Below are 24,798 nucleotides of genomic sequence, written 5' to 3' on the forward strand. Positions count from 1 at the left end.
TTGCAGTCACATACAGTAAAAATATCCAAACCAGTCAGAACAGAGAAGCACTTAATGTCTGTCAATCAAACATTCAAACTATGTCTTCATATTCAATGTAATGCACACTATATAAGATCAACATAGCAGGTGACTCAGTATTGGACAATTATTCAACACATTTTAGAGACCTGTAAACATTTGCTGAATGTACGCAAAGTGACCACCAGGTTTGTTTAGCTTATCATTCATTTATCATTAGTTCCCCTGACCTTGGCTTCATGATGGGGAGAGTTAAGAGGGTGGCAGAGGTGAGGTGCTTGGTTCAGCCCAGCACTGATGATGTGTCTTTATCCTTTGCTGTTTGTCCTTGGTCTGACAGCAGAGTAGGCCTAGTGCATGAATTCACCTCACGGTCAGGTAGATTTCATTATCGTCTCCGTTGTTTAATGTTCTCTGGCAGATTACCCTGATAACCCACATTTTGCCTTTCTAAAGCACTGAGCTAACATGCTGGTCATGTTTTGGTGATATTCATTGTGTACTCATCAAGGATAAGTGCTGAGAGGAAACAACACAGTGTTGTCTTTTTATTAAGACTTATGAACCCTGTTATTCCCTTAAACTAAAGGAATAGTTCAGCGGTTTTACATATTTCAATATTTGTTTCCTTACCTTGAAAGCAGTGGCTTGCTGTCTCCTCGTCCAGACTAAATCGGGTTGGGCGGGATCCATGGCTGCAGTCCTCACGATAGCCACTTTACCTCTGGGGAATCTGTTGAAATCGGATGCAGTTTGATCAGCATCTTAATTGGTGGTCCAATTCACAAATGTTGACCCATCGGCCTGAAATTTTGGTTGAGGAAGTGAGTGAAGAACTTTGATCACTTGTGGGATTGATATGACCCACATTCAATGCAAGCTGTAGTCCCGTGTCAAACTCCGGTGTAAAATTGAATCAGCACGGCTGCATTTTCGGCATGTGAGACAAGATTATGACGCAAGCTTGCTAAAAAAAATCTATATAGATGACATTTATTTTAGTGTTGGCAAATGGTAATGATGCTCAAATTGTCTTGGTCTCGTAGTGAGGAGCCTATAAAATGTAACTAGCTTCATAAATAGGTTTTTGGGAATTCTACAATATATTGGAATAAATGACCAAACTATAAACTAGCTAGCCAACTATGGGTAACTGTAGCTGGCTAAACATTCAAAATATGATAGCCATGTATAATTTTTGCAAAGAAGATTGTGCTTTTTCATTGTAAGCTCATTTACTTGTGTGGCTGCCAGCCAAATAGTGTTGCACTTCTGTTGTCATCCGATGAAAATGAAGCTATTTTCAGCCAAATGTGTTGCACTAATGTATTTTCTGTGAAGGAAAACTATAGTGGCACGTCCCAGATCACTCTATTGAAGCTAAAAAACACGACTTTCAATATAAAACGCGACCCGTCAATACACAGCTGGACTCAACTGCTCCCCTTTCTCCCGTTGTGCTATAAACAAACACTTGACTGGCTCAACTGTTCTGGGGAACTATGGTAAGCTTCATAATATAAAATAATGTGACAGGTGAAATGAAGAACGCCATCTGCTTCATCTCCTAACGTATTGCACAAGTTGACGGCAGGTATTTACTTAAGTAGCTACAACTATAAATATTTATATAAAAACTTCAAATAAATAGTTTTGACTGTATTGAAAAACCATCCCGGGTGGCTATTTCAAAAGATATATATGGTTTACCGCCCAGGCCTATAAGGAAACATGCCTAATTATGTCAAATCTCTGAACTATCACTTTAAAGTATTTACCTTTTTTATTGAGCTGTGCAAGAGTGAGTTGATTCCTTTAATTAGAGGTAATCAGTCGCGATGGATGTTGGCTCAATCAAGTCATTAAAACATTAATACAGCTGCCACATCTGTATCAAAGTCAAATCACTGCCATTTTGTCCTCATGTCAATTCAAGGCCTCCTGCCAATCAAAAGCATCCTACATGTTTCAGATCCACCAACATGTCATGGGATGTCAATGGGGCCTGGGAAAGCAGGAAATTACTGATTGTAACTGTACCGAGTGGGAATGGTAGATGGTGGCAGACCCCCCCCCCCCACCCCCCTTTGGTTGGAAAGGGTTTAGTTAAAGGAAAAGAAAAGATGGATGATTATGTGCTCTATCAAGGCTACAGAGGAGGACTCTGAAGCTTACGTACAGTCTGCTTTCATGTGGAATAAAGCTCACCGCCCCACCCGGACAAAAAATGCCAAAAGATTATAAAATAAGACTATTTAATATTCTTCAGAATGCTGGCTGATATTCAGATGCATCGCGACATGCAACATTTACAATACGCTGGTATGAAGTCTATAAGAATTGGATATAAGAATCATATCATGTTTAAGCAAAAGGCACTTCACTTCTAAGCAAAGGCTTTTTCAATGGGATTCTGATGCTTGTACTTCCACTGAGGGGGAAATAATGTGTTTTAATATAATTTTCATACCAAAGCAGTGTCCAATTGAGGTATTGAATTGCATCTGTCAGATTGGACATCCTCATTTAAAGCGGAGGATGACTCTTTCACCATATGCTAATAATTCACATGTACGTAGGCTATTGCATAAGCAATAAAGGGCACCTCCATAATCTCTATATCAACATTCAGATAGCATACCTTTCCTGCTCTACATTTGAATGGTTTAATTAAGCAATGAGGCCTAAGGGCGTGTGGTGTATGGCCAATATACCATGACTACGGGCAGTTCTTACGCAAGACGCAATGTGTACTGCCTGGATACAGCCCTTAGCCATGGTATGTTGGCCATAAACCAAATCCAATTTTATTTGTCACATGCACATGGTTAGCAGATGTTAATGCGAGTATAGCGAAATGCTTGTGCTTCTAGTTCCGACCATGCAGTAATATCTAACAAGTAATCTAACAATTTCACAACAACTACCTTTTACACACACAAGTGTAAAGGAATGAATAAGAATATGTACATAAAAATACATGGATGAGCGATGGCCGAACGGCATAGGCCAGATGCAGTAGATGGTATAGAGTACAGTATATACAGTGGGGCAAAAAAATATTTTCAGCCACCAATTGTGCAAGTTCTCCCACTTGAAAAGATGTGGCCTGTCATTTTCATCTTAGACAAAATGAGAGAAAAAAAATCAAAATAATCACATTGTAGGATTTTTTATGAATTTATTTGCAAATTATGGTGGAAAATAAGTATTTGGTCAATAAAAAAAGTTTATCTCAATACTTTGTTATATACCCTTTGTTGGCAATGACAGAGGTCAAACATATTCTGTAAGTCTTAACAAGGTTTTCACACACTGTTGCTGGTATTTTGGCCCATTCCTCCATGCAGATCTCCTCTAGAGAAGTGATGTTTTGGGGCTGTTGCTGGGCAACACAGACTTTTAACTCCCTTCAAAGATTTTCTATGGGGTTGAGATCTGGAGACTGGCTAGGCCACTCCAGGACCTTGAAATGCTTCTTACGAAGTCACTCCTTTGTTGCCCGGGCGGTGTGTTTGGGATCATTGTCATGCTGAAAGACCAAGCCAGGTTTCATCTTCAATGCCCTTGCTGATGGAAGGAGGTTTTCACTCAAAATCTCACGATACATGGCCCCATTCATTCTTTCCTTTACACGGATCAGTCATCCTGGTCCCTTTGCAGAAAAACAGCCCCAAAGCATGATGTTTCCACCCCCATGCTTCACAGTAGGTATGGTGTTCTTTGGATGCAACTCAGCATTCATTGTCCTCCAAACACGACAAGTTGAGTTTTTACCAAAAAGTTATATTTTGGTTTCATCTGACCATATGACATTCTCCCAATCTTCTTCTGGATCATCCACATGCTCTCTAGCATACTTCAGACGGGCCTGGACATGTACTGGCTTAAGCAGGGGGACACGTCTGGCACTGCAGGATTTGAGTCCCTGGCAGCGTAGTGTGTTACTGATGGTAGGCTTTGTTACTTTGGTCCCAGCTCTCTGCAGGTCATTCACTAGGTCCCCCCGTGTGGTTCTGGGATTTTTGCTCACCGTTCTTGTGATCATTTTGACCCCACGGGGTGAGATCTTGCGTGGAGCAAGAAATGCAGCCTCAGGATATGTGGTTTCTAGTTTACATAGAGTCCATTGAAGTTCCTTCATGGCCTTCGACGTGTCTGCTTGGGGGGGGATATACACGACTGTGATTATAATCTAAGAGAATTCTCTTGGTAGATAATGCGGTCAGCATTTGATTGTAAGGAATTCTAGGTCAGGTGAACAAAAGGACTTGAGTTCCTGTATGTTGTTTTGATCACACCACGTCTCGTTAATCATAAGGAATACACCCCCGCCCTTTTTCTTACCACAAGATGCGTGAAGAAACCAGGTGGTTTTACCGACTCTGATAACGTATCCTAAGAGAGCCATGTTTCCGTGAAACAAAGAACGTTACAATCTCTGATGTCTCTCTGGAATGCTACCCTTGCTCGGATTTCGTCTACCTTGTTGTCAAGAGACTGGACATTGGCGAGTAGTATACTCGGGAGCGTTGCGCGATGTGCCCGTCTATGGAGCCTGACCAGCAGACCGCTCCGTCTGCCCCTTCTGCGGCGCTGTTGTTTTGGGTCGCCGGCTGGGATCCGATCCATTGTCCTGGGTGGTGGACCAAACAGGGGATCCGCTTCGGGAAAGTCCGATTCCTGGTCGTAATGTTGGTGAGTTGACGTTGCTCTTATGTACAATAGATCCTCCCAAGGTGCCTGTTTGATAATAAAAAACTGGTTACCAACAGAATTAGAGCAGTAAAAACAAATGTTTTGTCATACCAGTGGTATACAGTCTGCTATACCATGGCTGTCAGCCAATCAGTATTCAGTGCTTGAACCGCCCAGTTTATAATATTGTCTATATACTTTAAACCTCTCCTAGTGGCTGGTGGTGGTGAGGTATCTCTGTCTCTTGACACTCTGCCATGTTAATCTTGGAGTGAGGCCATGCATGACACGGAAAGAGCACTGCTGCACTCTAATTTGTGTGCTGCTGACACATGGCCACACTTCTGACACTACTGGGGTTTCCTCGCCCAGGGGTATATGGGCAGCCATGCTCAGGCATTATGTGTGTTTTTTGCTGTCAGACTGCACAGAATCACTGATCTACAAATCATCTTGCATCCCATTCCCAAATAACAATTCATTATTATGTGTTCAAGATTAGAGTGATTCTTCATGAAACCAGTACAAAAAAATACAATTTTTTTTTGGGGGGGGGGCTTATCCAGGCTCCAAAGCAAAAATGTATGTCATATGAAGCTTTACTGCTTGTTCTGTAACATGAGTAGTATGTACTATTGTTTTTTTAAATTGAAATTAAAATATTACTCATATTACAGAACAGCAGTCAAGCTTCATGTTACATACATTTTTGCTTTGGAGCGCCTACTGATGGACTCTTAAAGGAGGCCTGGATAAGGCCAAAATGACATAAATATGCCAACTTTGATTAATCATTTCTCAGTTATGATTTTCGATATGTATGTCAACAATCTTTTCTCCAAATAACCATTCTATGAATTACATTTTGTGAAAATGCCTAAAATCATGTTATTTTTTTGTCCTGGTTTGTGAGGAATCCCTCATTAGCAATTCTGCACCTCACCTTGCTTCAACTGATCCTCTCAGACACGCCGACTGGCTAAATCCAAGGCCAACAAGGCTCTTTCTCGAGCCACCTGTGATTCTGCCTCGAGGTTTGTTTGGCTCATAGTGCAGAATTGGTGGGCCTACTAGGGAACGAGTAGGATCAAATCAAATTTTATTTGTCACATGCGCGGAATACAACCGGTGTACAGTGAAATACAGCGAATACAACCTTACAGTGAAATGCTTACTTACAAGCCCTTAACCAACATTGCAGTTTAAAAAAAATAAGTGTTAAAGTATTTACTCAAATATATTGAAGTGTAACATAATAAAAACAAACAAAACAAATAACAGTTTGTCAATGTGGGGGGACACAGGTTAGTTGAAGTAATTCATGTAATATGTACATGTAGGTAGAGGTAAAGTGACTATGCATGGATAATAAACAGAGAGTAGCAGCAATGTAAAAATGGGGGGGGGGCAGGCAATGAAAATAGTCTGGGTATCCATTTGATTAGCTGTTCAGGAGTCGTATTGCTTGGGGGTAGAAGCTGTTAAGAAGCCTTTGGACCTAGACTTGGCACTCTGGTACTGCTTGCCGTGCGGCAGCAGAGAGAACAGTCTAGTACTAGGGTGGCTGGAGTCTTTTGCCATTTTTAGGGCCTTCCTCTGACACAGCCTGGTATAGAGGTCCTGGCTGGCAGGAAGCTTGGCCCCAGTGAGGTACTGGGCAGTACGCACTACCATCAGTAGTGCCTTGCGGTTGGAGGCCGAGCAGTTGCTATACCAGGCGATGCTGCAACCAATCAGGATGCTCTCGATGGTGAAGCTGTAGAACATTTTCAGGATCTAAGAACCTATGCCAAGTCTTTTCAGTCTCCTGAGGGGGGATAGGTGTTGTGGTTCCCTCGCCATGACTGTCTTGGTGTGTTTGGACCATTATAGTTTATTGGAGATGTGGACACCAAGGAACTTCAAGATCTCAACCTGCTCCACTACAGCCCCATCGATGAGAATGGGGGCGTGCTCGATCCTCCTTTTCCTGTAGTCCACAACCATCTCCTTTGTCTTGTCTTGATCACATTGAGGGATAGGTAGTTATCCTGGCACCACACTGCCAGATCTGACCTCCTTCCTATAGGCTGTCTCATCATTGTCAGTGATCAGGCCTACCACCGTTGTGTCGTCGGGAAACTTAATGATGGTGTTGGAGTCGCATGATGGAACTGGTTGCAGATGGAGGTGTTTAGTCCCAGTGTCCTTAGCTTAGTGATGAGCTTTTTGGGCACTATGGAGTTAAACGCTGAGCTGTAGTCAATGAATAGCATTCTCAGGTGTTCCTTTAGGTGTTCCTTTTGTCGAGGTGGGAAATGGCAATGTGGAATGCAATAGAGATTGCATCGTCTGTGAATCTATTGGGGCAGTATTCAAATTGGAGTGGGTCTAGGGTTTCTGGGATAATGATATTGATGTGAGCCATGACCAGCCTTTCAAAGCCCTTCATGGCTACAGATGTGAGTGCTACTTGTCGTAAGTCTTTCAGGCAGGTTACTTTGGTGTTCTTGGGCACAGGGACTATGGTGGTGTGCTTGAGACATGTTGGTATTACAGAATCGTTCAGTGACAGGTTGAAAATGTCAGTGAAGACACTTGCCAGTTGGTTAGCGCATGCTCAGAGTACACGCCCTGGTAATCCGTCTGGCCCTGCGGCCTTGTAAATGTTGACCTGTTTAAAGGTCTTACTCACATCGGCTACGGAGAGCGTGAACACACAGTCATCCGGAACAGCTGATGCTCTCATGCATGCTTCAGTGTTGCTTGTCTCAAAGCGAGCATAGAAGTTATTTAGCTCATCTGGTAGGCTCGTGTCTAAGGGCAGCTCGCGGTTGTGCTTCCCTTTGTTGTCCGTAGTAGTTTGCAAGGCCCGCCACATCCAATGAGCGTCAGAGCCGGTGTAGTACAAATCGATCATAGTCCTGTATTGACGCTTTGCCTGTTTGATGGTTCGTCGGAGGGCATCTCAGAATTTCTTATAAACGTCCGGGTTAGAGTCCCGCTCCTTGAAATCGGCAGCTATACCCTTTAGCTCAGTTCGAATGTTGCCTGTAATCCATAGCTTCTGGTTCGGGTACGTACTAGAGGTCGACCGATTATGATTTTTCAACACCGGACCCAAAAAAAGCCGATACCGATTAATCGGCAGAATTTTATTTTGTTATTTGTAATAATGACAATTACAACAATACTGAATGAACACCTATTTTAACATTATATAATACATCAATAAAATCTATTTAGCCTCAAGTAAATAATGAAACATGTTCAATTTGGTTTAAATAATATAAAAACAAAGTGTTGGAGAAGAAAGTAAAAGTGCAATATGTGCTATGTAAGAAAGCTAACGTTTCAGTTCCTTGCTCAGAACATGAGAACATATGAAAGCTGATGGTTCCTTTTAACATGGGTCTTCAATATTCCCAGGTAAGAAGTTTTTAGGTTGTAGTTATTATAGGAATTAAAGGACTATTTCCCTCTATACCATTTGTATTTCATCAACCTTTGACTATTGGATGTTCTTATAGGCACTTTAGTATTGCCAGCGTAACAGTATAGCTTCCGTCCCTCTCCTCGCTCCTCCCTGGGCTCGAACCAGCAACACAACGACAACAGCCACCATAGAAGCAGCGTTACCCATGCAGAGCAAGGGAAACAACTACTAGAAGGCTCAGAGCGAGTGACGTTTGAAAAGCTATTAGCGCGCGCTAACTAGCTAGCCATTTCACTTCGCTTACACCAGCCTCATCTCGGGAGCTTGAAGTCATAAACAGCGCAATGCTTGACGCACAACAAAGAGCTGCTGGCAAAATGCACGAAAGTGCTGTTTGAATGAATGTTTACGCGCCTGCTTCTACCCACCACCGCTCAGTCAGATACTTAGATGCTTGTATGCTTATTCGGATTATATGCAAAGCAGGACACGCTAGATAATATCTAGTATAATCATCAACCATGTGTAGTTAACTAGTGATTTTTTTTTTTTTATTTCACCTTTATTTAACCAGGTAAACTAGTTGAGAACAAGTTCTCATTTACAACTGCGACCTGACCAAGATAAAGCATAGCAGTGTGAACAGACAACAACACAGTTACACATGGAGTAAACAATAAACAAGTCAATAACACAGTAGAACATTTAAAAAAATATTTTTAAAAGTCTATACATTGTGTGCAAAAGGCATGAGGAGGTAGGCGAATAATTACAATTTAGCAGATTAACACTGGAGTGATAAATGATCAGATGGTCATGTGCAGGTAGAGATACTGGTGTGCAAACGAGCAGAAAAGTAAATAAATAAAAACAGTATGGGGATGAGGTAGGTAAATTGGGTGGGCTATTTACTGATGGACTCTGTACAGCTGCAGCGATCGGTTAGCTGCTCAGATAGCAGATGTTTAAAGTTGGTGAGGGAGATAAGTCTCCAACTTCAGCGAATTATTATTATTATTATTATTATTATTTATTTATTTTGCAATTCGTTCCAGTCACAGGCAGCAGAGAACTGGAAGGAAAGGCGACCAAATGAGGTGTTGGCTTTATGGATGATCAGTGAGATACACCTGTTGGAGCGCGTGCTACGGGTGGGTGTTGCCATCGTGACCAGTGAACTGAGATAAGGCGGCGCTTTACCTAGCATGGACTTGTAGATGACCTGTAGTCAGTGGGTCTGGCGACGAATATGTAGTGAGGGCCAGCCGACTAGAGCATACAAGTTGCAGTGGTGGGTGGTATAAGGTGCTTTAGTAACAAAACGGATGGCACTGTGATAAACTGCATCCAGTTTGCTGAGTAGAGTATTGGAAGCTATTTTGTAGATGACATCGCTGAAGTCGAGGATCGGTAGGATAGTCAGTTTAACTAGGGTAAGTTTGGCAGCGTGAGTGAAGGAGGCTTTGTTGTGAAATAAAAAGCCCACTCTAGATTTGATTTGAGATTGGAGATGTTTGATATGAGTCTGGAAGGAGAGTTTACAGTCTAGCCAGACACCTAGGTACTTATAGATGTCCACATATTCTAGGTCGGAACAATCCAGGGTGGTGATGCTAGTCGGGCATACGGGTGCAGGCAGAGAACGGTTGAAAAGCATGCATTTGGTTTTACTAGCGTTTAAGAGCAGTTGGAGGCCACGGAAGGATTATTGTATGGCATTGAAGCTCGTTTGGAGGTTAGATAGCACAGTGTCCAAGGAAGGGCCAGAAGTATACAGAATGGTGTCGTCTGCGTAGAGGTGGATCAGGGAATCTCCCGCAGCAAGAGCAACATCATTGATATATACAGAGAAAATAGTCGGCCCGAGAATTGAACCCTGTGGCACCCCCATAGAGACTGCCAGAGGACCGGACAACATGCCATCCGATTTGACACACTGAACTCGGTCTGCAAAGTAGTTGGTGAACCAGGCAAGGCAGTCATTAGAAAAACCGAGGCTACTGAGTCTGCCGATAAGAATATGGTGATTGACAGAGTCGAAAGCCTTTGCCAGGTCGATGAAGATGGCTGCACAGTACTGTCTTTTATCGATGGCGGTTATGATATCGTTTAGTACCTTGAGCGTGGCTGAGGTGCACCCGTGACCGGCTCGGAAACCAGATTGCACAGTGGAGAAGGTACGGTGGGATTCGAGATGGTCAGTGATCTGTTTGTTGACTTGGCCTTCGAAGACTTTAGATAGGCAGGGCAGGATGGATATAGGTCTGTAACCGTTTGGGTCCAGGGTGTCTCCTCCTTTGAAGAGGGGGATGACCGCGGCAGCTTTCCAATCCTTGGGGATCTCAGACGATATGAAAGAGAGGTTGAACAGGCTGGTAATATGGGTTGCGACAATGGCGGCGGATAGTTTCAGAAATAGCGGGTCCAGATTGTCAAGCCCAGCTGATTTGTACGGGTCCAGGTTTTGCAGCTCTTTCAGAACCTCTGCTATCTGGATTTGGGTAAAGGAGAACCTGGAGAGGCTTGGGCGAGTAGCTGCGGGGGTGGCGGAGCTGTTGGCCGAGGTTGGAGTAGCCAGGAGGAAGGCATGGCCAGCCGTTGAGAAATGCTTGTTGATGTTTTCGATAATCATGGATTTATCGGTGATGACCGTGTTACCTAGCCTCAGTGCAGTGGGCAGCTGGGAGGAGGTGCTCTTGTTAACAGGCGCTGTCACAGGAAATCCCATAAAATTGTCAGACTCCATTTACCCAAGTTATAGACTGTTTTCTCTGCTACTGCATGGCAAGCGGTAACGAGCGCCAGGTCTAGACCAAAAGTCCCCCCCCCCCCCCCCCCCAAGAGAGTGGTTGATTGTCAGGGGCAATGAATTTTATTATCTTGGCTTTAATGGATTTCGCCTTTGCGTGGCTTGCTGAAATGTTCTTACTCTTTCAAATGACAGCTCTTGTTGACTTGTTGACTGCTTGATCCACACAGCAGACATTGTGGGCTAGGTTAGGTGGGCTAGGTTAAGAAGGCTGCGCTGCACGTGTAGTACAACATTTTACGTGGCGTCATTATGATTTGTACCTACGATATAGAGGTATGCACGGTAGCTTTGACATCAGATTTTAACATTGGCGTTAAACTAGACATCGGGACGATACCGATGTTGGCATTTTTAGCTAATATTGGCCGATTCCGATATGTTCGCCGATGTATTGTGCAAACCAGGCCAAAGACCCCTCAGACACCAATACTACTTAGCCGGCCCACAAGAATGGAATGGTCTACCGTATCAAAAGCTTTGGCCAAGTCAATTAAAATAGCAGCACAATATTGCTTAGAATCGAGGGCAATGGGGACATCATCGAGGACCTTTTTAAGGTTGCAGTGACACATCCATAACCTGAGCGGAAACCAGATTGCACAACCAGTCGGTTGATTATTGACAAGTCTTTCTTATTGCAATTTTATTTTAAAGCTACCAATACATTGGTTGTACAACAGAACGACTGCAGGGTATTTTTCTAGCCAGGCTAGAATGAAACACTCTTACATTACACTCTGATTGTTTATGCTCAGCTTGAATGAATGCCTGCAGACAATCATAGTGACAAACCTCCTCTGAAAAAATCCCCCAAGTCTTACAGACATGCATAAATTGCATTTGTTGTGCTCATAAAATGCTTAAGCATAACAAATAGGTTACCTGATTGCCAATTGTTCTAGACGGACATTGTAAAGATTTGCTTGTGAAAAATGCTCTGCGTGCCAAAGTAATGGTTAAAAGCGTCTGTGACGTGTCCGCTGGGATATGTGACCAGTGAATGTTAGACTCAACATAGAATATAGACGTACTGAGCTGATCTCAATCCCAGATCATTATTTCCATTCAGTAGATCCCAAACCGCATGCCTCGTGTCCCTAGCCTGCACGCTGGTTGTATCCCAAATGGTAGCCTATTCCTTACATGTTTTATTTGGGATATAGACACTGCAGGCTGCCTTATCGACTCCTTAGCAATTATCGGTGACCTCTAGCTGCTAAAAATATATTTCGATCTAGTATCCTTGGGAAAAGCAGCCGTGTCGGAACCCCAGTTTGAATAAGGGATTAGGTTGTTGTAATGCATGTCCAGGCCTCTTATGGGAATGTAATATCGATAATATATAAACATTAGGAAATGAAATCCCTAATGCAACACACTCCGTATCCTATTTCACCCTTTCTGCAAAAACAGGACATGCATTATTTAATTTAGCTCTTTTCTTGTCAGTACTGTATCAGTAACCATGCTGACTTAGAAGAAGAATATGAATGATGAATGAATACATCTGTAAAAAAGTATTCTTCTAAGTCATATTGTAAGGCTAACATTTTACAAAGTAGCCTACACACATCTTTTCAGGTGGTTCTTTGTTCACCCCAAATAATTCCATCTTTATTGACACTTCATGTCCAGCATTTTGTCTGATTGTTTAAAAGTTTTGTCAGTTGAATTGTTACATCCAGTCTCATCCACCTGCGATATACAGAATAACACATTTGATATTAATATGGTAGAGTAAAAATTAGAACACCTCTAAAGTTCCTTCAATTTGAGTGGAAGCAGTTTAATTTCTACTGCTCTTCACAATCTGTTGTGGATAGCTTCTAATTCTGGAGAGCAAGGCCATGTTAAGTAGCCAGACAGTAACTGTTAGAATATATTTCTTAGGCATTTTTTCCTCCATTTTATTCAGCTGGGGATAGTATGACATGGATAGGGAAACAGAGAGGGAGATGTATAGTAGCTGGGGTGGTTTATATGTGCTGCAGGCGGCGGCATTACCCGGTAGACCAGCCAGACCAGCCTCTGGCACACCAGCCTGTAACTTTGTTATTGATCAGTAACTGCCTACTGAAAATGTGGGCTGGCATGACAAATTGATGTTTCGAAAAGCCTGGAAGCCTGACAGAGTATGTGTGGGACTGATCATAATTTAACCTCTTTGGTGTCTTTGACTCTCACGGCCACTAGATGGAAGACTTGGGTAATACATAGACACTGACGATGCTATGCTATTCCCATGTGAAACACTGCCCTGGGGTGTGTTTATTAGTGCACAATGTAGTAAAACATGTTGCAATGGAAAACAAGTGTTTCTTATTGTTCAAATTCATGTAGGTCTCTCCCTGTTTTGGCGCGTTTGGTTCTTAGTGAATGCACTGCCCTATAGATACCCAGGTGGAACTATTCTGTTCACAGAGAACACGGTACACATGTCTTCTGTCACTTGTTATATTAATGATGATAAGGAGATTAAGTCCCATCATGCACTGCTGATGTTTCCCCTGTGGCCAAAGCAGGAATGATTGACAGGTCATTTTCTGCCACCTGTATGAGGCTAGAAGAATAGACCGTTTGTCATTCAGAGCAGAGAAGAGAAGATTGTGTGTGTGCATGCGCAAGGACATATGAAGCTGCTTTTGTGAGCTCGAAGTGCACTCAAGCCTGTGTCTGGACAGACAGTGTCTTTGCACAGTTATTTGGGTAAGTAGATTAATTAAAAAAATACTACAATATTGTTTTTGAATGAACAATCACAGGATCAGTGATGTAGTGGTAAAAACAATTGATGGGTAAACTATGATCGCTTGTCGGGGTAAAAAAAAAGTTACGCTCCCTCTACTTTAAATGCATTTTTCTGCAAAAGGTGGGTAAACTGTTGGGCAAACAAATTAGGGTGGGCGAACTGTGTTTGCTTGTGTTTACTCTCCACTACATCACTGCACATAACGTATTTCCCTACATACACAAAGTCTACTACTACACTCCACCTTATGTTTCCCTTCAAAAACCCTGAGCCTGCTCCATCCACGTTACAATTTTAATTTGATATTTTAGTCATTGATGTTCTTATCTAGAGCAAAAAATGGTGCACTGGAGCTGTCACAATGTGTACACCCTTGTTTACTCATCCAGCGTGTTGTGTAACCTCAGTATCTAGCATATGTAGCTATATCTGATTCCTTAAGTTACTCGCCATCTCTTCCAGTGGTGCCAAATGTCTCACATCAACATGGAACGACACAGTAATGGCACAATCGGGGCACACAATGGCGCGTTGTCAGACTACCAGCAGAGAATGAGTCAAATCCAGGATTTTTTTGGGGGGGGGCTTTGTGCTATTATGTAACGGATAACCACAGACCTTCTGCACATTACCTTGGAAATAATGGATTACTCAGCGGGACGAGGCGTTTATCCCACTTATACCACAGTTACCAAAGAAAACAATACTAAATCACACATTTACCGGTAGGATTAACATTTTTTCGTTGATAATTTTTATAAGCATATTCATACTTTCATCTTTTGGTTGCTAGACGCTACCCAATCATTCGTTCGTTCGATTAGTTCAATATTTACGGACACGACCTAGTTGTTCATTCTATATGTTTCGTTATCCCTTGCGGTCATGACCTCTGCAGCAACTAGAATAACAGAAAAGTAGCTGCATTTGCATTTGTTTAAGCTGTTTTCTACTGACATCAAATCAAATTTTATTGGTCACATATACGTGTTTAGCAGATGTTATTGCGGGTGAAGCGAAATGCTTGTGTTTCTATCTCTGACAGTGCAGTTATATATATATATAAGTGTTCCCTTTATTTTTTTGATAAAGGGAACACTTAAACAACACAATGTAACTCCAAGTCAATCACACTTCTGTGAAATCAAACTGTCCACTTAGGAAGCAACACTGATTGACAATACATTTCACATGCTGTTGTGCAAATGGAATAGACAACAGGTGGAAATTATAGGCAATTAGCAAGACACCCCCAATAAAGGAGTGGTTCTGCAGGTGATAACCACAGACCACTTCTCAGTTTCTATGCTTCCTGGCTGATGTTTTGGTCACTTTTGAATGCTGGCGGTGCTTTCACTCTAGTGGTAGCATGAGACGGAGTCTACAACCCATACAAGTGGCTCAGGTAGTGCAGCTCATCCAGGATGGCACATCAATGCGAGCTGTGGCAAGAAGGTTTGCTGTGTCTGTCAGCGTAGTGTCCAGAGCATGGAGGCGCTACCAGGAGACAGGCCAGTACATCACGAGACGTGGAGGAGGCCGTAGGAGGGCAACAACCCAGCAGCAGGACCGCTACCTCCGCCTTTGTGCAAGGAGGAGCAGGAGGAGCACTGCCAGAGCCCTGCTAAATGACCTCCAGCAGGCCACAAATGTGCATGTGTCTGCTCAAACGGTCAGAAACAGACTCCATGAGGGTGGTATCTTTGTCCCCATGTGCAGTTGCAACGGGTACAAAAGTATCTATATCCACAGTAAAATGAGTCCAATATCGACATAACCTGAAAGTCCGCTCAGCACGGAAGAAGCCACTGCTCCAAAACCGCCATAAAAAGCCAGTGTACGGTTTGCAACTGCACATGGGGACAAAGATTGTACTTTTTGGAGAAATGTCCTCTGGTCTGATGAAATAAAACTAGAACTGTTTGGCAATAACGATCATCCTTATGTTTGGAGGAAAAAGGGGGAGGCTTGCAAGCCGAAGAACACCATCCCAACCGTGAAGCACGGGGATGGCTGCAGGAGGGACTGGTGACATCACAAATAGATGGCATCATGAGGGGGGAAATTATGTGGATATAATGGAGCAACGTCTCAAGACATCAGTCAGGGAAGTTAAAGCTTGGTCGCAAATGGGTCTTCCAAATGGACACTGACCCCAAGCATACTTCAAAGTTGTGGCAAAATGGTTTAAGGACAAAAAAGTCAAGGTATTGGGGTGACCACCACAAAGCCCAGACCTCAATCCTATAGATAATTTGTGGGCAGAACTGAAAAAGCATGTGTGAGCAAGGAGGCCTACAAACCTGACTCAGTTACACCAGCTCTGTCAGGAGGAATGGGCCAAAATTCACCCAACTTATTGTGGGTACCTTGTGGGAAGGCTACCTGAAATGTTTGACCCAAGTTCAACAATTTATAGGCAATGCTACCAAATACTAATTGAGTGTATGTAAACTTCTGGCCCACTGGGAATGTGATTAAATAACTCAAATCTGAAATAAATCATTCTCTCTCCCATTATTCTGACATTTCACATTCTTAAAATAGTGGTGATCCTAACTGACCTAAGACAGGGAATTTTTACTAGGATTAAATGTCAGGAATTGTGAAAAACTGAGTTTAAATGTATTTGGCTATGGTGTATGTATAAACTTCCGACTTCAACTGTAGTGTACTACTTTTGACCGGAGCCTATGGGAATAGGGTGTCATTTGGAACTCCTGCACAGTCTGAATAGTCTCTCCCACACAACCCCTCGAAGACCGAATACACCCCCACGGCCAGCAAGTCACGAAGCAGATTTGTCTCATCTCTCTTCTCACCAGTTTTGGGGTTGGGAGTGGACGACTGAGTCAAAAAAACTCCAGAGCTAAAGCAATCTGTTCCTCTAGGAACTTCTGCAGATAGATTTCCATATAGTTTGTCTGATTTTAACTTTTTAGGGTTGTATTTCTTTCTGACAATCAACAATTCTAGTTGTTTGTAGTTGACAGTCTAGTTGTAGTTTGATTGTCTGTGTACTCAAAAACAGTCTTTCTAGTGTTTACTGTTAGTTTAAATAGCATTTACAGTCACCAACAGGAAGGTTGTTTCAGTTAATGTGATGTGACTAATTGGCATTCTCCTCCTTATTGACTCACCTTCCACCCAGTGCAAAACTGCTATTTTATTCAATCAGCACACTACATGTACTGTATAATGTGTATGACTGCAAACTTTTGACTTGAATATTTCACTGCACTCCTAAGTGGAGGAGGGATTTGAGCAGCACAGGGAGGGAGGCATTTGATGGTTCCTGAATACATTGCCACTGTGTCCACCAAGTCAATTAGAATGAGTCCAACCACTGAGCTCCAGAGGCCAACTTGCAGTAGGGTTGGGTGCGGTGTGTGCATGTATTCTAGTTAGAGAAGAGGAAAGAGTCTGAGGTCTGGGGAGATATGGTACCGTTATGAACCAGAAGGACCAGCAGTTCAGGCTATTTTACAGAGGAGCTCCTAAGAGCTGTTCCATTGTGGCACCATTACAGTAACGGATACAGTATGTACTGAGAAGACGAGAGTAGCAATTCTCCGATTTAGATTAACTCTTCAGATTATCGCTATAATGTGGTGGAGGCACTCAGTCAAGGTAGAGGAAAGTTTGATCTTCAAGGTTGATTCACTTATTTTTATGTTGCCTCAATGACCATACATGTACAACTATTGAATCGAGAGCTTGACCGACTGTTGGAAACAATCACAAAAGAGAAGATTGGGATCCACTTGATGTAAAACAGGTGATGTTTTGGTCAGCTGGTGTGCAGATAAACTGCTCTGATGATAGCAGAGGGAGAGATGGCGAACATTGACCTTTGCTCGTTGATCCGCAACCGCTCTCCACTCAATCCTCCTGATGATAAACTCAACCTGTCAACTAGCGTACAGTACACACAGTTTGAGGCCACAAATATTTAGCACTGCCATAAGTGGCTAGGTGTCCATTTTAAGTTTGTGGAGCAACATGACAGTAGTAGGCCTGATCACCGACAACGATGAGACAGCCTGTAGGGGGGAGGTCAGACACCTGGCAGCGTGGTGCCAGAACAACGTCTACCTCAACGTCAGCAAGACAAAGGAGCTGATCGTGGGCTACAGAAAACGGAAGGCGGAGCACACCCCCATTCACATCAACGGGGCTGTAGTGGAGCGGGTCGAGTGCTTCAAGTTTCTCAGTGTCCACATCACTAAGGATCTATCATAGTCCACACTAGGGTTGCACATTTTGGGGAATATTCAGAGGTTGAAACTTTCCGTGGGAATTAACGGGACTATATGTGAATTAACGGAAATATATGCAAAATAATATTAATACCATTTAAATGTAGATGTTTTTTGCATTGGATATATTTACCATATTATATGGACATCTCTCCTCCTTCCAGGCTTTTTCATCTTTGAACTTATATGGTGATTGGCATCTACACTTTCATAGTATTACCACGACAACCGGCAAAACAGTTCGTCTTTCAATCACCCACGTGGGTATAAACAATGAGGAGATGAGACGTGGGTACCTGCTTCTATAAACCAATGAGGAGATGGGAGAGGCAGGACTTGCAGCGCGATCTGCGTCAGAAATAGGAATGACTTCTATTTTAGCCCTTGGCAACGCAGATGCTCGTTGGCACGTGGGTGCAATAATTGAATTGCATAGTTTCTTAAATGTATTTTGCGACGCGAGCGGTTTAGTCTGGGTATTTAGTCTACAACTGTTGTTTACAAAGCATGTGACCATAAAATGTTATTTTATTTAGGTGCAGTGTGTATAATATGGCGCCGCTTTCGTGTGCATACTGTTTTCTTCCCTTTATTTACCTGCCAAATGGAGGCTATAGTGCCAGAAGCAACAGCTGTGCTCTGGGACCAGGAAAACATCAGATCAGCACTGTGGTAGAAATTACAGTGCGACCAATATGGTATCTTTGGGTCTGATACCTACAGTGGTTCCGCCTTTAAAAGTTGCGAGCTTTCACAGTGGGACTTAGAGGTACCCAGACCACCGGAGCACTCATTATTCATTTGGGTCCCAAGGTTTTTATATGACCAATCGTATCGAGTGGTTCCAATGACAAATTTGATGCAAGCAACCTGTCCCTGGTGACTTTCTTCAGCAAAGATGGCTGACAAAACATTACGGTGGAAGCAAATGTAATTATGTCATAATGAGTCAAGCAAAAAAATGTACAATTGAGAGGAATATGTTAGTTAATGTAAAGATGTCATCAAGTTAGCTAGCTAACTATTTATTTTCTATTGTGTAGTGGAGGATAAAAATAACTATGCCTATGGTGTCACGCAGAGCAGAACAGATATACCCAAGAGCAGACTCAGACGAGGAGACAGGGATGAGGTAACCAAGGTATTTCTTGAAACATGGGGAAGATTGAGTGCAGACCAGGGGAAGCTCAGACAGGGTTGCAGGAAACCAGGTGCTGAGGCTGGAGCGAGAAGTGTTTGGACAGGGTGAGCAGGTCCGGAGGGGAATCCAAGGGAGCAGTAGAGTGAGGGATCCAGGACAGAGTAGCAGGACTGACGAGACGTAGGACTGGAGGCAGGGACCAGAGCCAGAGTGGGAAGAACTGTATCAGAGAGGAAAACAGCATCAGGTAAGGGGAAAAAGGTACAACAGGATCCAAACAGGAACAAATGGCTAGAAGCGGAGACTGACTGAGCAGAGATTACGATCTGGCAGGGTGGAAGTGGTAGGACTGAGTATTTCTAGAGGGCTTGATTATGGAACGGGTTGTAGCTGGTGGGGATCTGCTCTGATTCCAGCACACCTGTCTCCGCCCACACAATCACACACACACAGAGGGAAAGAGCACTGGGGGAGTGGCGGCAGGTCGAGACACAGGATGAGCACTAGAGGGCGTGGCAGGAGCAGATGTGACAGTAGCCCCCCCCCCCCCCCCCCCCCCCCCCGCCCCTCTACTGGTGCCACCTGGCGCCCAACCAGGCTTATCTGGGTGTGAGGGAGGGGTCCAGAATGTGACGGCAGGGCACCCAGCAGCGCTCCTCAGGCCTGTATCCCTCCCAGTCCACCAGATACAGATGCACATCCAAAAGTTGGCAGACGGTATAGGCTGGACGGTATAGGCTGGATGGTCATCCTTGAGCCAAGGGGGTGGAGGAGCTGCTGCAGGAGGAGACAGGACTGGAGCAGACAGAACACATGGAAGTTTGGGTGGATCTTAAGAGAGTCTGGGAGTTTCAGGTGCACCTCAGAGGGATTAATGACATGATCAATCTCAAAGGGACCAATGAATCGGGGGGCAAGTTTCCTGGAAGCCACTTTCATAGGCAAGTCCTTCAATGAGAGCCATATCCTTTGGCCTGGAGTGTCGACTAGAGCTGAGGCACGGCGACAGTTAGCTTGGGATTGGGTCCTGGCGGAGGCATGGTGGAGGACAGCCCGGGCCCTCCTCCAGGTGCAATGATATCTTCGCATGTGTTCATGGACTGAGGGCACCGCTACCTCGACCTCTTGGGCAGGGAACAAGGGTGGTTGATAGCCCAGAGCACAATCAAAGGGTGACACCTGACGAGGCATTGATGAGTGTGTTGTGGGCGTATTCCATCCAGGATAGATGAGCACTCCAGGAGGAAGGGTTAGCCTGAAATCACACAGTATAGGGCAGACTCCATCTCCTGGTTTGCCCGTTCGGTCTGGCTGTTGGTCTGGGAGTGATATCCAGATGAAAGACTAACATTAATACCAAGAGCTGAACAGAAGGATATCTATACCTGTGATGTAAACTGAGGTCCTCTGTCAGAAAAGATGTCAGTGGGAATGCCATGCAGCCGAAACACATGGGATACCAGCAGGTCCGCATTCTGCCTGGAGTATGGAAGCTTGGAGAGGGGAAGGAAGTGAGCTGCTTTGGAAAATGTTGATAATGGTGAGGATGACTGCATACCGTTAGATGGGGGAAGGCCAGTGACGAAGTCCATAGCTATATGTGACCAGGGGCGACTGGGTCTGGGAAGATGGCAAAGCAGACCGGAAGTGGGTTTGGTGGAGGTTTTGTTCCAGGCCCAGCCCGAGCAGGCTGAGACGAACTCCCGGACATCTCCCCCCATGGTGGGCCACCAAAAGCGCAGACGCAGGAAGGTGACAGTCCGGTTCATGCCAGGGTGACAGGTGGGGTGAGTAGAATGGGCCCACTGAAGAACTCCAGAGCGAATTGAATCTGGAACAAACAGATCCTTTCTAGGACCGTTACCTGGGTCAGGCTGGTTCTGCTGAGCCTGGTAAATACGGGACTCAATCTCCCAGGAGACTGTGGCAACGATGCATAATGGCATAATGGTCTCTGGCTCGGAACCTGTGTTGTCAGCGGTGAACTGACGGGAGAGGGCGTCAGGCTTGGTATTCTTAGATCCGGGGCGATAAATGGGTGTGAAGTTGAATCTTCCAAAGAACAATGCCCACCTGACTTGCTGGGAGTTCAGACGTTTGGCGGTCTGGATGTAGGACATGTTTTTGTGGTCCGTCCACACAATGAAGGGGAAAACCGAGCCCTCCAACCAGTGACGCCACTCCTCAAGAACCAGCTTCACAGCCAGAGGTTCCGGGTTACCTATGTCGAAATTTCTTTCTGTAGGTGAGAGCTTGCGGGATAAGAAAGCATATGGCTGGAGCTTCTGATCAGATGGTTAACGTTGAGACCGAACAGCACCTACCCCGGTGTCGGAGGCGTCCACCTCGACGACAAACTGGAGTTCTGGGTCTGGCTGGGTGAGGGTCGGAGTGGCAGTGAAGCAGCGCTTGACTTCCCGGAACGCTGCCTCTGCCTCAGGGGTCCAGTGGAATGGAGTGGAGGTGAGAGTGGTCAGAGGGGCTGCCAAACAGCTGTAGTTACAGATGAAATGTCAAACAATTGGTAAACCCCAGGAAATGCTGTAGCTACTTCAGATTCAAGGGTACAGCCCACTCTGACTGCCCTGACCTTGGCAGGGTCCATCCGTAACTGTCCTTGTGCAATTATGTAACCCAGGAAGGACACAGAGGAAGCATGAAAGTCACATTTCTCAGCCTTAACAAAAAGCTTATTCTCCAACAGCCATTGGAGAACTTGGCGCATGTGTTGCTGGTGAGCCTCAGGGTCCTTAGAAAAAATGTGAATGTAATCCACATAGGCAAAAATGAAGCATCCAATCACATACTTCAGAATGTCATTAACCAGGCTCTGGACAACAGCAAGCGTGTTAGTGAGACCAAACGGCATGACCAAATACTTAATGTGTACAAGTGGTGTGTTGAACGCCGTTTTCCACTCGTCCCCCTCTCTGATGCAGACAGGGTAGTAGGCATTCCGGAGGTCGAGTTTAGTGAACACTGTGGAACCATGGAGGGGAGCAAAAGAGAACTGATGAGTGGCAAGGGATACTTGTTCCTAACAGCGATACTATTCAGCCCATGAAAGTCTATGCACGGCCTCAGTGACCCATCTTTTTTTTAACAAAGAAAAATCCAGACCCTACTGGAGAGGAAGAAGGCCTGACATGTCATGCAGCCAGGAAATCCTGGATGTATCCCTCCATAGCCTCTTGCTCGTGGCGAGAGAGGTTATACAACTGGCTACAGGGGAGAGGAGCTCCAAGCTGGAGGTCAATAGGGCAGTCGTACGGCCGATGAGGTGGCAGAGACCGGGTGTGGTGCTTGCTGAACACTGGAGCTAGATCGTTATTCTCTGGACGAACTGATGACAGGTCTGGGGCTTCTGGAATGGACTGGGGCACAGACAAGGTAGGGGGAAGGGTAGAATGTAGACAATTAGTGACCAAAATGTACTTCAAGTGGTTATCCTTCCAGCGGTCTAGTCAATCTGTGGGTTGTGCAGCTTTAACTAAGGATGGCTAAGAACCAGGGGAGAGTGAGGGCAGTCGATTATGTGGACACTGATCCTTTCCTGGTGATTCCCAGAGACGCAGGATGACCGGCACGGTTCTCTCAATGACACAGGCAAGGAGCTGTCCATTGAGAGTGTTGACATCGAGGGGTGAATCGAGTGGAACAGTGTCCAGCCCCAACTGATGAGGGCAGAGAAAAGGCCTGGCTTTGCCATACAAGAGTGCCGTCTAGCAAGGGTCTGGGGGAAGATGGACTGGCACTTTGACTCAGTATATCCCCCACAACTGCCGAGCCACCCCCTTTAGCTAGCCACAGTGAACAAGTGAAGACAAAGTGACCAACCTGGCTACAATATAGGCAGCTCCTAGTGCCGACTCACCGCTACCTCTCCTCAGGAGAGAGACGGGCCCGGTCGAGCTGTTCGGGTTGTGCCCTCTCCGACGCTCATGGAGATGGTTGTCAATGCTGATGGTGAGAGAGATGAGCTCCTCGAATCCATCAGGCTCATCCCCGGACACCAACTCATCCTTGATGGTTTTGGTGAGAGCGTTCTGGAATGCTTCCTGAAGGGCCTCATTCAATCCGCTCTCAGCGGCGAGGGTGCAAATCTCGATCGCCATCTCAGCGACACTATGAGAGCCTTGACGGAGGAACAGGAGTCGCTTGGCAGCATCCTTACCGCATACAGGGTGGTCGAAGACTCTCCTTGTCTCCTCCTTGAAGCTGGAGTAGGAGGAGCAGATGGGAAACTGTTTCTCCCACACAGCCGTGGCCCAAGAAAGCGCTGCTCCACAGAGGCTGCCAATCAGGAAGGAAATCTTGGCCCATTCGCTAGCATACGCGTAGGGATGTTGCTCATATACCAGCGAACATTGTAACAAAAAGGCTCTGCAAGCTCCAAGGTTGCCGTCGTAATGCTCCGGGGCCGTACCGAACGGCTCACGGAGCAGAGGAGCTGAACTAGGGGCTGGTTGCGAGCTCTGGGCGTGAACTCCTTGATGTGCTCCAGAAGGGTTTTCAGGGCTTGGTCATGTTGCTCGAGCAGGGCGCCTTGCCCAGCAAGGGTTTGGTGGAGAGGATCCGAGTCTGCTGGGTTCATGTCTTAGGCCAGATCATACTGTCACACGGAGCAAAACAGGTGAACCCAAGAGCAGACTCAGACGAGGAGACGGGATGAGGTAACCAAGGTATTTATTGAAACACAGGGAAGATTGAATGCAGGCCAAGGGAAGCTCAGGTGGGTTGCAGGTAACCAGGTGCGGAGGCTGATGCTGGAGCGAAAGGTGTTGGGACAGGGTGAGCAGGTCCGGAGGGGAATCCAAGGGAGCCGTGGAGTGGGGATCCAGGACAGAGTAGCAGGACTGAAGAGACATTGGACTGGAGACAGGGTCAGAGTCAGTGGGCAGAACTGTAGCAGAGAGGAAAACGGCATCAGGCAAGGGAAAACGGGCACAACAGGAACAAATGGCTAGAAGCATAGACTGACTGAGCAGAGATTCCCATCTAGCATTGTGGAAGTGGCAGGACTGAGTATTTGTAGAGGTCTTGATTATGGAACAGGTTGTAGCTGGTGGGGATCTGCTCTGACTCCAGCACACCTGTCTACACACACACACACACACACACACACACACACACACACACACACACACACACACACACACACACAGAGAGAGGGAGAGAGCACTAGAGGGCATGGCAGGAGCAGATGTGACATGGATGTGTAGCTAGTTACAGGCCTCATCTTTTTAAGCGGGAGAACTTGCACAATTGGTGGCTGACTAAATATTTTTTTCCAACTGTACATGTACTGTAGTTATTACCACACATGAGATCCCCACATCATAGCCTGTACATTGAATATATTCACTGATCATGTACTCTTCCTTGGCAAATAAAGGTGTGGTTCAGGTATGAATCTCTGAGACATTCTTTTTCAATACCAGGTCTATCAAACTCCATTCTTTGAATGATGCTGTGTCTGCATGTATGTATTACAATTATACACTTCAACAGTGTTTACCGCTCCTGGGACATCAGTGATTACACATTGTAACTATGCAATAGACTAGAAACATGATTTAAGTAAAGGCTGATGTGTAATTCATATATACAGAAGAAAGAAAACAGTACACTACACTTCCTATGAATATCTAACTCCTTTCATCTGCATTAATCTGAGGACACAGGATATGTGTAGTATTCCAA

Source organism: Oncorhynchus kisutch, linkage group LG28 (assembly GCF_002021735.2).
Source record: "Oncorhynchus kisutch isolate 150728-3 linkage group LG28, Okis_V2, whole genome shotgun sequence".
In the NCBI taxonomy this organism is placed as follows: domain Eukaryota; kingdom Metazoa; phylum Chordata; class Actinopteri; order Salmoniformes; family Salmonidae; genus Oncorhynchus; species Oncorhynchus kisutch.